Below are 16214 nucleotides of genomic sequence, written 5' to 3' on the forward strand. Positions count from 1 at the left end.
ATTACAAAAAAAAAGACGGAAGACAGAAGAAGTACCAACAAAAGAACAATGGCAAGAGAAACTTATGGAATATGCAGAACTGGCAAAATGAACAGAAAAATTACATGAAATTACATGAAAAGGACAACAAAGACTTTAAAAGAGAGTGGGAACTATTTACAACATATATGAAGAGGAAACATAAAGAAATGGACTCATTGGCAGGGTTTGAATAAACAATCACAACTATATTTAAAAAAAAGAAGACTGTCAGGGGTTCAGGAGCAGAGTCACAGGAGAGGGAGGAAATGGAGAGCGAGGGGGAGGAGTCTGAAGGAAATGTCAGCGAAGACAGCAGTCCGAGGTCTCTGAGTCTCTCCAGTGACTCGGAAGATTCACAGAAAGGGGCCCCCATAGTCAGGGCAAGGGGAGTGCCCAGGGGGGCACCTCAGGAAGAAGGGGCCAGAGGGGACTCAGAGAGTAGCAGCTGGAAATCCGGACCAGCGTCCCCCCCAGAGGGCAGTAGGGGGGAGGAGTCCCAAGCATCGGGATCAGGTGGCGCGCGGGCAGCGGGAGAACGTGAGGCAGGAGCGACCACACCCTCGTCAGGGAGCGAGGAAACGGTCATCAGGAAAGTTAAACGCGCGCGCGCGCCAAGTTCAAATGTACAGGAAGGCGGCAAGGTGGGCAGCCCGGGTAGGGAGCCAGGTCCTAAAGCCCGCCGAAGAGAGGGGGAAGAGTCAGAGGGGTCAACGTCGGCATCAGAAGAGTCCAGGAGGGAGGAGACACCGGGGGGTAGTAGGACCCAGAGGAAGAGAGAGAGAAGGAAGAGGTGGAGTAAGATTAGAGTGTTAAACTGGTGCGCAGGGGGCGAAGACTCAGATGGAGCTTCGCCGGTCTAGAGTTCAGACGTAGAGCGGGGACGCTGAGGCTTTGAAATGCAAACTATTCTTCAATAAAGACTTTGATACTATACTATCGGCTAGCGTTGGTCCTTGGTGAGCTGGGACCCGGAGCCAGCTCTGACAAAGACGATATGTATTGAGAAAAATTTTAGGAAACAATATGCAGGGTGAACAAAATGGAAAACAAAACAGAAGTATGAGGGAAGTCCAGGAGATGGATGTCTCTGTAATATAGGCACTGGAGAAGCACATGCTCTATTGTTTCTATTTATCCAGAATCACAGGCGAATTGTCTCTCTGAGTAAGCAATCTTCCTATATTGACCTTCAATAACAGCCGAGGGGAGGGCGAGACATCGTGCCAGGGTAAAGGCCCTCCGATGCTTAGGGACTTCAAGTTTAGTTAGATATGCCATGGGGGAGGCAGAGTACCTGATGGATTCATTGGCAAGAAAAGTTGGGCTCCTGGCTAGATCTAATTGGCGCTCTGTGTCTGCTACACGTTGTTTAATGAGTGCTTTGGCCTGATCATATCACATGCTGAGTAGAAGACCTGGAGAGAAGCCCAGGGACACGGGTATCAAGGATGGGAGAAATGAGGGAGGAGAGTGTGAAGGAGCGACAGAAAGGCAGAGGAAAGCAAATGGACGACACACTTTTGGATCTGCCTTCCACCTTCTACTGGCGTGTGGTTCCTGACAGATTACCCAAATGGAATGTGCCCCTCAACAGAAAAAAAAGGTAGCAGAAACTGACCTATACTGAGAGAGTCAGTTCATTGCAACAGAGAAATGCCTCTGATTAGTTTCCTGACTAATAATAATAATAATAATAACAAATTTTATTTGTATCCCACCCTCCCCAGCCAAAGTCAGGCTCAGAGTGGCTAACATCATATAAATTAGACGATACGCATAATACAAGCGATCAATCAATTAAGATACATCCCACAATTAATTCTTAAAATTAAAATTAAAACTGGACAAGTGGCAATCTTCAGGTTAAAATTGGAAGCGGCTAATACTCACCAAGACCAACTGTTTCCACTGATATTATAAGGACCTATGAGCGGGCTGGGAACCTTCTTCGTGCTTGTTCTTCTACAAAGAGAAAATGAGTCAGGCTGAACCCTGACCAAAGGCCTGGCGGAACAACTGTGGAAGGATGTCAAATTTCCATGGATTTCTATGGGGGAGGGGACAGTTAACCCATTAGTGTGTAAAAAGGGTAAGGACTCATTTGGGAAGCTCAAAAGAAAATGTCTAATCAGTTTTATTGCTTCAAAATAGCCCTTTCTGGTGCCTTAGCTGATATTCACCTTGAATCCTACTTTTAGAAAGAAAGAAAAGCAGAAATATGTCTTGTTTGCTTTCAATCTCCCTTGCCATGCTCAATTAACTCCACCTTTTTCCGTTCCCCACAAGGAGCTGTCAGTTCCTTCTGGCAATGACTGTTCAAGTGTACCCCAGACCAGTATTTTAGCTCTCCTGCATAGCAGCCCTTCAAAGCTGAAGCTTCAGGCTCAGTTGACTTCAGGCTAGGATTTTCTTCTCCCCGTGGAAGAATAAGTTTGGGGCATAAAAGGCAGAAGAAAGGCACTGAGGAATGCTCGAAACAACGAGAATGCTATCTGCATGGCTGGAGGCTTGTCCTTTAAAAACAGAGTCAATGAAGCCTCAGCAATGTTTGTTGATATCCGTGCAGGATTGTGAGGAACAATTCTACAAATGAAGTTAGATAAAAGAGTTGGGGGGTGGAATTATGCCAGAAGCTGCAATATGCACGAATGTGGAATACGTCAGAAATCCTTAGAAACTGGATCTTTCAAGGCAGGTGCTAACACTCCTGTCTTGTTTGGTAGAAGCTGAAGACTCCAGATAAGGCTGAATGTGGCAAGTTCTCAGTGCCACTCCAAATACATACCCCACGTAAAAATAATGAAAGATGATGAAAGGAAATGTGTTTTTCAGGGTCACATGGTGCTGCAAGGCCAGCCAAAGTTTTAACGACTAAACACAGATCCTTAAGATCAACGGTTAACAAGCAAATTACTTGTAAACGATTAGCTGGGCTTCCAAAGTGTTTGACACAAGTTCCATTATATTCAGTAGAAAATCTATAAGAGCCAGTGGCAACAGCAGAACATCAATAAAAAGGCTCTGCGAGGTTTCCCTGCAAATAACCAAACCTTTCCCACTGTATGCAATGAAAGTCTGCATGTCAAATATTGTCACACATAAGACATGTATGGGCACTTTTCCAAAACATGAACTGCATTGACTCCTAAAGTGATGGCCTTGTTAACAGAGTGTTTATAAACTGGAGGTGATGGTCTGGGTGATGGGCCATTAAGGGGAACAAAAGGAAGGGGCACTGTGTGAGACAGCAAGGTGGTGGGTCCCCTCACTCAATTAGATAGAATGAATTGCAGTAATATGAAGTAAGAATGATAAGAAGTGAAGCAGCAAGTTGGAGAGAGAGAGTCAGAGAAATGTTTGAGAGCAACACCTAATCTTTGCTTGAATCCAAGGTTGTGGCTACAGGAGAAACAAGACTCTTTGAGGTGCTAATGCTGTGACCCCCCCTTCATCGCAGGCTCAGGTTGTATATACAGTGGTACCTCAGGTTAAGTACTTAATTCGTTCCAGAGGTCCGTTCTTAACCTGAAACGTTCTTAACCTGAAGCACCATTTTAGCTAATGGGGCCTCCCGCTGCTGCCGTGCCACCGGAGCACGATTTCTGTTCTCATCCTGAAGCAAAGTTCTTAACCTGAAGCACTATTTCTGGGTTAGCGGAGTCTGTAATCTGAAGCGTATGTAACCTGAAGCGTATGTAACCCGAGGTACCACTGTATGTGTAAATAAACCATATATCATAAAGACACCACAGTCTCCATCGTGCCTCATTCCCAAAGGAAACACATACCCTGAACCCCTGGAATTCCACGTTGCTCAGAGATTGGGATGGTGTACAAAAGTATAAAGGAAGGCCAGGTTTGGAAGGCACACATTCTCCCCCTAAAACAGCCTCTTCTTTCTCTGTTGAGAAGCAATTTTGAAGTGACAGGAGAGTGTAAATTCCTCCCCTTTCTGTTTGATGACTTTGAATGCCTGTGAAAATTAAAGAGTCAGCCAAGCAGGCCTTGATGCCGGATGTTATCAGTCTTAAGTTAGTTCCCTGTTAGCAAGTTCACTCCTCTTCACAACACCATCAATTTTACCCACTCCCTTCTCCCATATTGTTAAACACCATTTGACTGAGCATGCCCCCCTGCATGCCCCCCTTCCATTCCTCCCAAAGTGAATCTTTAGTCTGAAGAATCTTTGCATCTTGGCCTGTTGCTGTGCCCTTGAGGGCTTCCCTGTCACATCACAAGAGGAAGAAAAAAGGAAACGCATATCACACAAAAAGGACATCAAGCTGAATAAATTTTTCAAATGCTAACGTGTGCATATAAGTGCAAATTACAAAAGAATTATTATAATTTAAGCACAAATATCACACACACCATACATCTCACCATGGTGGCATGTTCTGTGACAAGGTGCCCTAATATGCCTAGCCTGTTTTCCATATAGTTTCTTACTATTTCGAGGCCCCTACTCTGCTTTCATGTGGTTCCATATCTGTAAACCAGCCCTGGACTCTACTGGAGGACTTTTTTCAAATAGAGGGCTGCCCTCTGTAAGCAGGACACCTGACCGCCCTTAATATCACATCTAAATAGATCTTCATATTAGTGTAATATGCTGACAAAAGATAATAACTACATATTTCCCCCCAACAAAATTATTTTGGGAGACGTTAGAATGATGCTGTCATAATCCTGTTCCCCAAATAGTCTATTTACTCATTGTAAAAGGAGGTAGCATACAATGTCTGTGTACACTGAGCTTTGTGATCCAGTACTTGGAAAATGCAAATTATGATGTGCCAAGATGGATCAACTGAACTATACATCTATCAGTTTGCCTCCCTAATTCTTTTTTGGGTTGTTGCTTACGTTTGTTGTTTACTTTTGCCGTGACACGAGATCGGCCCATACAGGCTGCTTTCCCATCTATTTACATCTTTTCAACACTCATAGATTATAATTAAGTTGCACCTCTAGAATTTCAGCCAGGGCTGAAACAAGCACTGCTTATTCAATTTGAAAATGTGAAGTTTGGGAATGAGCACTCAGGTTTGCTTTCGCTCCTATAAAAATGTGGCTTTGAGGCACAGTGGTTTAAATCATCGCACTGCTAATTCATTTTGCAAGCATGTTGTTTTGTTATTTTATTATATTTTCTTCTTTTGGTTTTGTTTACATCATTTTGTCTTCATAAATAAAGCTTGCCACCGGTTTCAGGCTGATTACACAAAAATGCAGCCTGACTTTCCCTGAGCTGGTGACTTTGAGGTTACTAAGAACAGGATCAGTGCAAGAGGTTTTGATTCTTGAGGTGGATGGCAGGAACAAAGACCGGGGGCCATTTCCCCACCCCACCCCCCGGCTCACTTTTGAACTTAGGTGAACCATAGCTGACTAGCTCCATAGGTTTTAGTAGGACTTAATCGTGAGAATTAGTGGGACGCGGGTGGTGCTGTGGGTAAAAGCCTCAGCGCCTAGGGCTTGCCGATCGAAAGGTCGGCGGTTCGAATCCCCGTGGCGGGGTGCGCTCCCGCTGTTCGGTCCCAGCGCCTGCCAACCTAGCAGTTCGAAAGCACTCTCGGGTGCAAGTAGATAAATAGGGACCGCTTACTAGCGGGAAGGTAAACGGCGTTTCCGTGTGCGGCTCTGGCTCACTAGAGCAGCGATGTCACGCTGGCCACGTGACCCGGAAGTGTCTTCGGACAGCGCTGGCCCCTGGCCTCTTTGAGTGAGATGGGCGCACAACCCTAGAGTCTGTCAAGACTGGCCCGTACGGGCAGGGGTACCTTTACCTTTACCTAATCGTGAGAATCCTAGGCACACTTCACTGAGAGTAAGCCCCAATGTCTTCAGTGGGGCTTACCTTTGAGTACACATGTATAGGATCATACTGGAACTTTAGCTAGAACTGGGCCCTTCAATTTTCAAATGTTCACGAGTCTTTCAGTTGTCTTTTTAAAACATTACTCTCTGAATTAAGCAGTCTTGAATATTACAGACCCAAAAGCTCAAAAAGAGCACAGAAGGATGATGATGAGAGATGTAAAAGGTGCTAGCATGTAATGCAAATAATCATGCAGGAATTCCATGAAGATTAGAGTCATTTCTGTGCAATGTTAATGACACTGCAAATTCCAAGCAATTATTTCCATTTAGCAAGCGGGAGCAGCAACATGTACATCCAGGCTGAACTGAATAGCAATAGGCGTGAGGCCTTCTCAAAGGTAAAGCAATTGCATTGCCTGTTGCATTTTAATCGGCCGTAATTTAATTTTGCCCCCTTTCCAATGGTTTAATAGCTTTCCTCCATGCTCATGCATAAGCAGGAGTCTAGGTGATTTGTCTGATAAGCGGGGGGGGGGGGGGAGCCAGCAACACTTTGAGAATGAACATATTTGCTAAGTAATAGAGTGGTCTAGAATTTGTGGAAAGTGATAAAACCCAGAAACACCATCAATTCAATGACAAACATAGCTTTGGCCAACCAGTTGTGTTTGCTGTTATGATGAGTAGTAGCCTGAGGGAGAGTCTGTTGCATTGAAGCTTCTTCTTCCGAAAGGATCTCTTCAAACTAAGTGAATAGGCAACAAAATGGCAAATGTGGTTCAATGGATTTTATGCATCAAGAAGATTGTGCTCATAAGCCTCTGAGACCTCATGGCAATACGCTGAAATAATTTTTGGGAGGAACTGTAAGAATATGATTTGATATTTTTAAGCAAAGCGTTTGGTGTGTTGTGAGTTATGTTGTTTTATGTGTGGTGTGAAGAATGATTTTTTTTAAAAAAATGGAAAAGATAGAAAAGAAAATGGAGTTGAAGAGACTTAAAATGCAAAGCAGCAAATGTACTGATCCAACCATCTCTAGCCACTACTCATCTAAAGCTTTAGAAGTGCCTTGAAACAGGTTCAGGGAACAAGCAAACCATGTCACAAATATATAATATGCAATGATTTTTTCATGTAATATTGAGACCATTTTGCTTTGCAGCTCTTTCTCATTCAGAATTATTTTGCTCTTTCAACCCTGCACACTTCACCTGTGTGGAGTAAGTATTTTTGAAAATTTCAATATGTTCTTTGTAACATGAATTCTGGCCACATAACCGCATTTTGGTTTATGCCATTTTGCTACAGACATAGAATATACGTGTATGGGGAAAGGAGATTACTTATGTAAAGTGAAGCTAACGTAGCAGGATTTATTATTAATTTTTAAGAAAAATGCTTTTTAAAAAAATGAAAATAATATGGCTTAGGAAAGTGTCGGCCAAAGACATTTTGGCATCTGAGGTGAACCAAAAAATGGTTTTCTCCACCCCACCAGGGCAAAAGGGGTGAGTAAAGATCTACTTCAGGGACATGGAGGAGAAAAAAGATCTACATCAGGATCTTCTGCCCCTCTGGACCCCCCCCCCCACCTGAGATGGTTTCCTTACCTTGTGGGCTGGCAGGCCTTCATCTAGGGCATCGTAACCCTACAAATGCTCATGCAACCTCACTCAAGGTGGGCTTGTTTTGATGAGGGCATTCAATATCATATCATATTACATGCTATTTCATAAGCAGGTTTTGAAAACACAAACTTGCTAGCCACCAGATGATCCAAAAAGATCTGCAGTGCTGTGCTTCTAAGGAGAAGTCATCTCCAGGTTGTTTCTATATTTTTGCTCAGTATTGTTCTTTCCATCTCTTTTTGGCTGGGTCTTGTGATTCGCTTGTAATTAGTCACCCACACTTCGTGTAAATGCTCAGACTCTCCCAGCTTGCTAATATATGCCCTAACAAATAAATATTCATGAAATTCACCATGAAATTCTAAAAAAAATTCCTTAGTTAGGATACTGACCTCTGCCCTGCAAGGAAAAAATAATTTTATTATCATGCAAAACTGACCTCTAGTGTTCCACAGACTTCTTTCAACTTTGGTATTAAAATGCATGACCTAGCCCCCTCTGCATAATACCTAATTAAAACTGCTGCATTATCGACGTGTTACAGATATGAAACAGGAACTCTTGGGTGGCCTACTTATGAGGGGAAAGTCTAGAGGAAAATTACTCTTTTATTTAAAGGGCCCGTGCTGTATTTCTGCAAAACAACCGAACCTAATTCTATGCGTCCACCTCACACAAATAAACTGTAGAGCTCTTGGAAATAAATGAGGGACTAGAGAAATTTAACTACAAAAGCCACTCATTTGGTGAGTTAGGATATCAGCATAAATCTTCAGGGTTATACGGGGAAACCAACCCAAAAGACACATTCCCTCATGGAGACCCTTCCAAGAGTCACTTGACAGTGATTGCAAAAGGCGAAAGGACACTAGATGCAACTTTTACTGTTGCATTATTATATTCCAACCACATACAAGTCGGAGGTTTCTACATGCACACATATCTCTCCAAGCTCTATCCAGACATCACATAATCTTGAGGTGGGCAGAGAGCAGGTGCAGCGGCGATTGCGTCTTGTGGAGAAAGGCTGTGGCCAGGAAGGGGTGTGGTCCCTGGGGTGACGTAGGGAGGTCTAGGGGGCTACATTTGGCTCCTAGGGCTGTAGTTCCCACCCCTGAGATGAAGCATTGAGGGCAGTGCCATTTTTATAGAAAAATAGGTGCCAGAACTCACCATGAAGGCCTCCCTTGTTCTCTTAGAATGGCAATGGTGCCCACCTGAGAGGTTCCAGCTGAAAAAAAAGCCCAGAATGGGGAACCTTTTAGTTTAGGTGTGTGTGTGTGTGTGTGTGTGTGTGTGTGTATTAATGGGGGACATGGCAGAGATTTATAAAACTACACACAGTGTAGAGAAAGTGGACAGAGACGAGTTTTATCTCATAACACTCAGGGTCATCCTGTGATTCTTGCACATAATGATTTTATGGAATTCCTAACCACCAGATATGGCAGGGGGCATTTGCTTAGATACCTGCAAAATGGAATTAGATTAATTCACAAATGATTAGATTACCATTGCTTATTAATTAGGATGGCTATATACTACCTTCAGGTTCAGAGAAATAGTGACCTCTAAGGAGCAATAGCTGAGAGGGCTGCTGCCTTCAGGCCCTCTTTTTGAGGTTCCCAGAAGCATCTGGTTGGCCGCTGTGACCAGGGATGGATCTACACACAGAAAGAAAAAATGCTATAAACAAGTTATAAATTAAATTGTTATAACAAAGGCGGGGGGACTGTGTGTTTTTTACTAAGATCAACCTTTGATCTGATCCCGCTTAGCTCTTCTGATGTTCATGCTACTGTGATGACTTGTAAAGTACAAACTCCCTTCACACATTATTCATGGATCACAACCATTTTATCATCATATACAGTATGTCTTAAAGAAAAGACATTTCATGATAATGGGTGTGGCTGATCTATATTTAGTGCAAGTGAAAATGTTTACTCTGGGTTCCTGCCCTCCAGTAATCTGGTACTCAAAATGTGAAAACAGATGGAATCCAGCCTTAAGGATTTGTCATGTCAAACAAGAATATTCATTCATTCATTTGTGTGTCACGTTTACACACACACACACACACACACACACCAGACTCAAAGCAGCTTACAACAAAATACATTTCAAAACCAAGCAGTACAAAAAGAATGTCCTATTCACATAACAAAACAACACAATAGCAAATACAATATTATCCAAAAACAACATTCCAGAACTATAAATACATGATTACATCCAGCATCCAATAACAAAAATAGCAAGGGAGCTTTACAGTTTCACCTTGGTCCTATAAACACTCTTTGCATGATGTTCCTTGCAGTCCTTCACTTTCACCAGCTTCTCATAAGGTTTCCAAAGTTTTCTCCTCCCATAATGTTGCTCACCTCCTGTGATGTTGATGTTAGTTGCATTAACCTGAAGTTCATCAGTCAGCTCATAAAATGAAACAAGGACATTCTGTTTGGCAAAAATGAATAGGCTACCAAACAAAGCCACAACCCATTGGAACCTTCCTTTGTGTACCACTAACACTAAGCAAACACCTCTGGTACAATATTATGAACTGTTCTTTTGTTCAACTGTGTAAAACCATAAGGGGTTATGAAAAATTCAGTTGCTTGGCTGGTAGCGCATTAAAAAGCTCCACAGTCTCACTTTTCTCCATCACCATAGAGGCCTATGATTCATGACAGCAAAGAAAAAAAAAAGTACCCTCATGATATTCATTGTGTCTTGCTCTCTGTCAAAAAGCAATTTTCACACATTCCTTGTCCAATCCGTTTGAGTTGCCCACAAATGAAAACAAGGCTCATTGAATACAGTTCTGTTCCACCAAGCACAAGCCTTCGTAACTACAAGGCTCTGATGGCACTGACCTTATTAAGGTGCCTTGTCCCCGTGCCATGAGAATGTTTATGGGAGCCCAAGACACATGATTACCAATGGCACAAAACACTAAATCAGAGAGGTCACGGTAGATAAATCCTTCATAGCTGGAAGCATGAACTGATGGGAAGAAGGAACATCCATTTAGAGGGTTGTTGATGTTGTTTTTTAAAAAAACCAATATAGGTCTTTTATAAAAGGAAGATTTCCAAGTTCTAAGGTACAAACGGGAGGCATTGACATGTCCCAAATAGGCAAATTTTAGTCTTGCAGTAACTAAATTTCCAAACACTTCCAAAACAGCCCAAGGAATGTGGCCAAGCGCACAAGCCATTATTCCCCCCACAGGCCTTGTTTTTCATTGTTTGCTGCTAGCGTTTCCACTGCCTTGTCAGATTTAAAAGAGTCATGCATCATGTGCAGAGGTTAAAATGGCAAAAATAGCAGGCTCTGGGACAGGGCAAATAAGTAAGTTTTGCTGCCTAAGGCAAAGGACAAGGTGGTTACCTCCTAGCATCCCACTGCTATCGACTCACCACTCAACCTGTTGAGGAAGATCGGAGAGCCAGGAAGTCTCAAGGGGAACAGCTGGGGCCTGCTGCACCTGCTCCAACTGCTGAAGCAATATATCTGCTAGATGAGGGAGTGAATTGGTGGTAGCAGTTGCTCATCTTCCTTTTCATTGAATTTGTCCACTGACTTGTCTCCTCTAACCCAGAAGGAAAAGGTAAGGTAAAGGTAAAGGACCCCTGGACGATTAAGTCCAGTCAAAGGAGACTATGTGGTGCAGCACTCATCTCGCTTCAGGCCAGGTCATGTGGCCAGCATGACTAAACCGCTTCTGGCACAATGGGACACTGTGACACAAGCCAGAGCACATGGAAACACCATTTACCTTCCCACTGCAGTGGTACCTATTTATCTACTTGCACCAACATGCTTTCAAACTGCTAGGTTGGCAGGAGCTGGGACAGAGCAATGGGAGCTCACACCGTCACAGGGATTCGAACTGCCAATTTTCTGATCAGCAAGTCCAAGAGGCTCAATGGTTTAAACCACTGCGCAACCCGTGTCCCAATAGAGGGGAAAGGTAGGCAATGACATACCCTCCAACATTTTTCCAATTAAAATAGGGACACCTTATTCCGCAATAGTAGTAGTAGCAGCAGCAGCAGCAGTAGTAATATTTTAGCCCTTCCATCTGACTGGGTTGCCCCAGCCACTCTGGGTGGCTTCCAACATATATAAATGCACAATTAAACATTAAATGTTTTAAATATTAAAAAAACCTTTCAGATGTCTTCTAAAGGTTGGATAGTTACTTATCTCCTTGGCTCAGGGATCACATAACACCATATTTTCTGACGAAAATAGGGACGTCCTGCCATACCCTCCAACATTTCTCCGATGAAAATAGGGTCATCCTAAGGAAAAGTGGGATATTCCAGGATCAAATCAGAAACTGGGGCTGTCCCTGGAAAATAGGGACACAAAATAGGGTCTACAATGATGAGCAGCAGTGGCCAGAGGTTTCTTGGCAGAGGGTCTGCTCCAGGGGCATCGGTCAAACCAAGTTGGGGCAACGGTGACAAAAATAAATCTCAGTTGATCAAGGGAGAAATGGAAGGCAGCAACAGGCAATGATCTTGCCCCAACTGCTTTAAAGGTGGCAGCCCACGTTACTATGTGCTTCATGATATGCTGTGCCCACCTTGACTTTCTTAGCAAGTTCTATGTTTGGCCCTAATGTTTGGATACAAAGGAGCTGCAGCAAAATGTGAATGGGTTTTATAGGGCATATTTGGAGCAGGGGAGGATTCTCTATAATTCAACAACCACTACCTTTGGAATGCAAAGGGACTATCTCTTTGATTTGCTTGGATTGGGGGCATTTTCTAAAAATGTCTGCGGTTACAGGAGTCCTAGCTCCAAAAGGCAACACCCAAACAGGGATATATCAGCAACACATCATAACTCTCTCAGGTAAACATAAGATCTTCTAGATAAAAAGAGTTGGGCATCAAATAGTGGAAGCTTTTCTACAGTTACTTTGAAGTTGCTCTGAAGTCCATTGGAAGCAATTTTGAAATGAGAGTGAATTCCAGCTTTGTAGCTAGAGCAATTAGCTGCTACCTGATAGAATTCTGAAGGCTGGATGATTATTTGCCATTTAGTCTTTATTATCCAACAAAACATCTATTAAGTTGTGGGCATTGCACATGGACTCATTGCACTAGAAGTTCCTCACCTTTGCCTGCCTGCACAGCCATTACTGAGCCTTTGCTTCCAAGCCTGTTTCCTCAGTGTGAGGTATTTTATTCACACAGAAATGTCTGCCCTGCCCTTCAAAGTGCCTTTATACCGCACCACGCTCTTGCAACAAGTTAAAATCACAATACCATATACCACACTGTAATAAAATAAAGCAATAAAATGTATTCAGCTACAACAAAGCCAGAGTCTACAAACAAATGTGACCTTTACAACAGGCACATGGCAGGCAAAAAGACAACCAAAAGACAGCCAAAGGGGGGGGGCAAGGTGTTCCACACTATTCCAGATATTAATATTGCACAGCCTGAAACAGCAAGATGAATAAAAACTGACTTCTCTTGGAATAAAAATTGTCCAGACCCATAATTATGATTCAAACTCTTTGCTCACAGAACTTGTTCCTAAAAACAGATACAAAAACAAATGATACATCCAAATAGTTGTACGGCATCATGTGCGTGTTCAACACAGATTCACTGTCTTATTAATCTGAAACAACTCCAAAAAAAACTAAAATCAGAGGTCTCTCTCTCTCTCTCCCAACATAGCCTCCATTAGCCTGGAGCTGTTTTCTCTTCAGGAGAGACCTCATTATCACATCCTTTGTTCTCTGTGGCTTTCAGAGAAAGCTGCAAAGACAACTCACTATCAAAGACAGTGATTTGCAACTGAATAGCCAGCCCTCTCACATGACTTAAAGTTAAACACCACATGAGAGAGAAGAGAATATCCTAGGTTAATTATCAACCCATCAGGTACCCAAAGAGCTCTTCGCAGCTTCAATTGAATTTTCCATGTTAACTCTTCGGCAATACACACTCAAACACATACAGAGTTATTTTCCATTTCAATCTCAATTAAACAGTGATACTTAACAAACACTGTTGGGGCAGCCACTGAGAAGGCCCTGTATCTTGTTGCATCCACACTAAGTTTGACATAGAGAAAGGCCCTTCCTTCTGATGTAAGGGAGCAGGCACAATGGTACGGGAGGAATTGGTCCCACAGGTACATTATGTCTTGTTATGGTTTATTTATCCTGCAACCAAGCCATGTATGACTTTAAAGGTAATCACTAACACTATAAGGTATGTTCAGAAGCAAACTGGCACCTACTGCAGATGTTGCAGAACAGGTTTAACATGGGCTCATGGGTGCATGCCCACTAACTAACATTGCTTCTGCTTCATTTTGAACCAACTTCAGCTATGAAAGACTTGCTAATGTGGAGTCACTCACAGTAACCAAATCTAGATGTAACTAAAGCATGTGGTACCCTGGTCAGTCCAACATCCTCAAGAAAAGCTGCAGCTGGCATGCCAGTTTAAGCCAAGTCAAAGCACTCATGGCCAGTGTTTCCACTGGGTCAGCCAGATGTAAAGCTGAGACCAGTAGCTATCCCAAACCCTGCACCAGATTCTTCAAGGTGAGTACAACTGGTTGTGAGGCACGCAAATAGGTCTGAGACAAGAGTGGGAATTGGTTTGATGGTTGGTGATGTCACAAAAGCACAGGGGAGAGAGGATAACTACACCACCGCCCTCTGCAGTTCTGAAAGGAAAATGGCATTTTTTTGGACTCTCATACAGACAAAAGACTGCATAAGATAATGTAGACAGCTAGGGAAAAACTAATAGAAATGTGGAGAACATTAATAATGTTTTCTATAACAAGATAAGCAGAATTCGTCTAAGGGCCAGGGAATCTGCATACATGTTTTTCAGTCCCTGACTGCAACATCAAGTGATTATTTGCATGTGTAAAACAGCTGCTACAAATCAAGTACCACTGAGTGAAGTTTCACAACCGCCTCATAGGACATCAATCACAATGCTTCCCAGAAGAGGCAGTTCACACATTTCATTTGTGGCTAATCATGTGATAAGTCACTGAGTGATGTACTATATTACTGAGAAATGCATATACATGTGTGAATCAGCCCCAGGTAGTTTTAGGCCTCATCCTTTCCCAGTGTAAATAGAGAGACTTTTTTTCCCAAGCAACAAGGACAGAAAACACACTTCAAACAGCTTCATAGGGCAGCCTACAACCCACAACCCAATATAATTGGCAAAATAAATTACTAGACCTCTCCTCTTCATCATTTTCCACAGCAATTTATAATGAGTTTCCTCATTATGTACAGAATAGGCAGCAATGAATATAACAAGAACACTAACCAAACAAGCCTGCTATATTGCCTGTTAAAATACTTGTTTAGCAATGTCAGGGGCGGGAGAAAGAAACTTTACATCTGAAATTGTATGCAGACTTACCTGGGAGTAATCAAGACCAGTGAACTCAATGGGCCTTGCTTCTGAATAAGGTCATGCTATAATGAGGCAACTATTGCATTAACTCCCTAACAATCTCCAAGCCACTTAAACTCATCAGAGTGATTAGATATATGTGCATTGCTATAGTACTATATAGGACCTTAGGGAGAAGAGTTGGTAATAAATGCATTGACAGTAATGATAATAAGAGTTGTCCTTTAAATAGGACTGAGCTGGAAAAGATGGTGATTTTTCCTGAACATTTTCAACACAACATTTGGCAATCTGAGCAGTGGGACAGCGAATGCTACAAAAGGCGGACAGGTTGCAAGAATTTTCTGGGGGATATTTTAAGAGGGGAAATGGTGACCACCAGAGAGAGGTGCTTTGTAATGGTGACAACCTTCCTCACAAATGCTCCACTGCAATGTGGCTTTATGAGAAATCTAAAACAACAGTTGATAGAGCTTTGAAGAGGGTCAGTAAGTTTTCTCTGCCCTCCAAACCCCTCTCCCTCTTATTTTTGTGTTGAATGTAGCCATGAAATGGGAAACATTTTATCCAGCCTCAAGTGATGTGACAGCCCGTTCACACATGCAAGTTGTGACAGCCCGTTCACACATGCAAGTTTTCACATGATATTGCAGCTATCCAGTGATGAACATTGTATGAGCCAGCCCATTGCTTTGCATGTTGGCAACAGAGCCAAAGGAATGATACATCAAAGGGAAGTTGTACAGTAATGCCATTTTTTAAAAAAACACGTCAGATTGTTTTTATTTTATTTTTAAGGAGGGGTTTTTTTTTACATAAGCCTAAAGGGAAGATCAAAAATTATTCCAGATGATGTGTGTTTATTTACAGTGACTGAAGAGGAATGAACAGATATTTGTTCAAGTAACTTTGGGAGCTGACCATTCGGACTGAAACACTGCTGCAAGCTGACAGGTCATATATCCAGACAGCTCCTGGGAGCAATTCCACCCCCCATTCTGTGTTCAGGTGGCTTTTCTACCCAAGCTCCTCTCTAGGGGCTGCTGTAGTTTATCATGATTCCACAGCAATACCTAAATGCAATTTCAGCACATCTCACTTCCACAGTGTTTGAGTAGTTAAAGTGACTTCTTTGGACCAGCAAGCATAAAAGGTTGCTATTTTGTCTTTGAATACACTCAGAAATTCCGCACAGGCACACTCCAGCAAATCTGTTCCTTTTTATGGAACGAGAAGCAGTAGCAGAATAAATGACATAGGACTTTAAGTTCACAACAATTTTTGGTAAATCAAGTTTGTGCTTTTTCAC

General features: G+C 42.6%; 1 long non-coding RNA gene across 2 annotated transcripts; it reads right to left on the reverse strand.

The window, feature by feature from the left end:
- Nucleotides 1-1013: 1013 nt before the first annotated feature.
- Nucleotides 1014-11195, reverse strand: LOC310685733. 2 transcript variants are annotated; one of them, XR_014515449.1, is made up of 4 exons: nucleotides 10898-11195; nucleotides 9756-9908; nucleotides 9021-9139; nucleotides 1014-1436 (listed from the first exon to the last, which is right to left on the reverse strand). It is a non-coding gene; the product is annotated as an uncharacterized lncRNA (long non-coding RNA). The 2 variants fall into 2 exon arrangements; XR_014515450.1 differs by having other exon boundaries at nucleotides 9756-11195.
- Nucleotides 11196-16214: the final 5019 nt, after the last annotated feature.

Source organism: Podarcis tiliguerta, assembly GCF_965153285.1.
Source record: "Podarcis tiliguerta genome assembly, chromosome: 9".
Taxonomy (NCBI): Eukaryota; Metazoa; Chordata; class Lepidosauria; order Squamata; family Lacertidae; genus Podarcis; species Podarcis tiliguerta.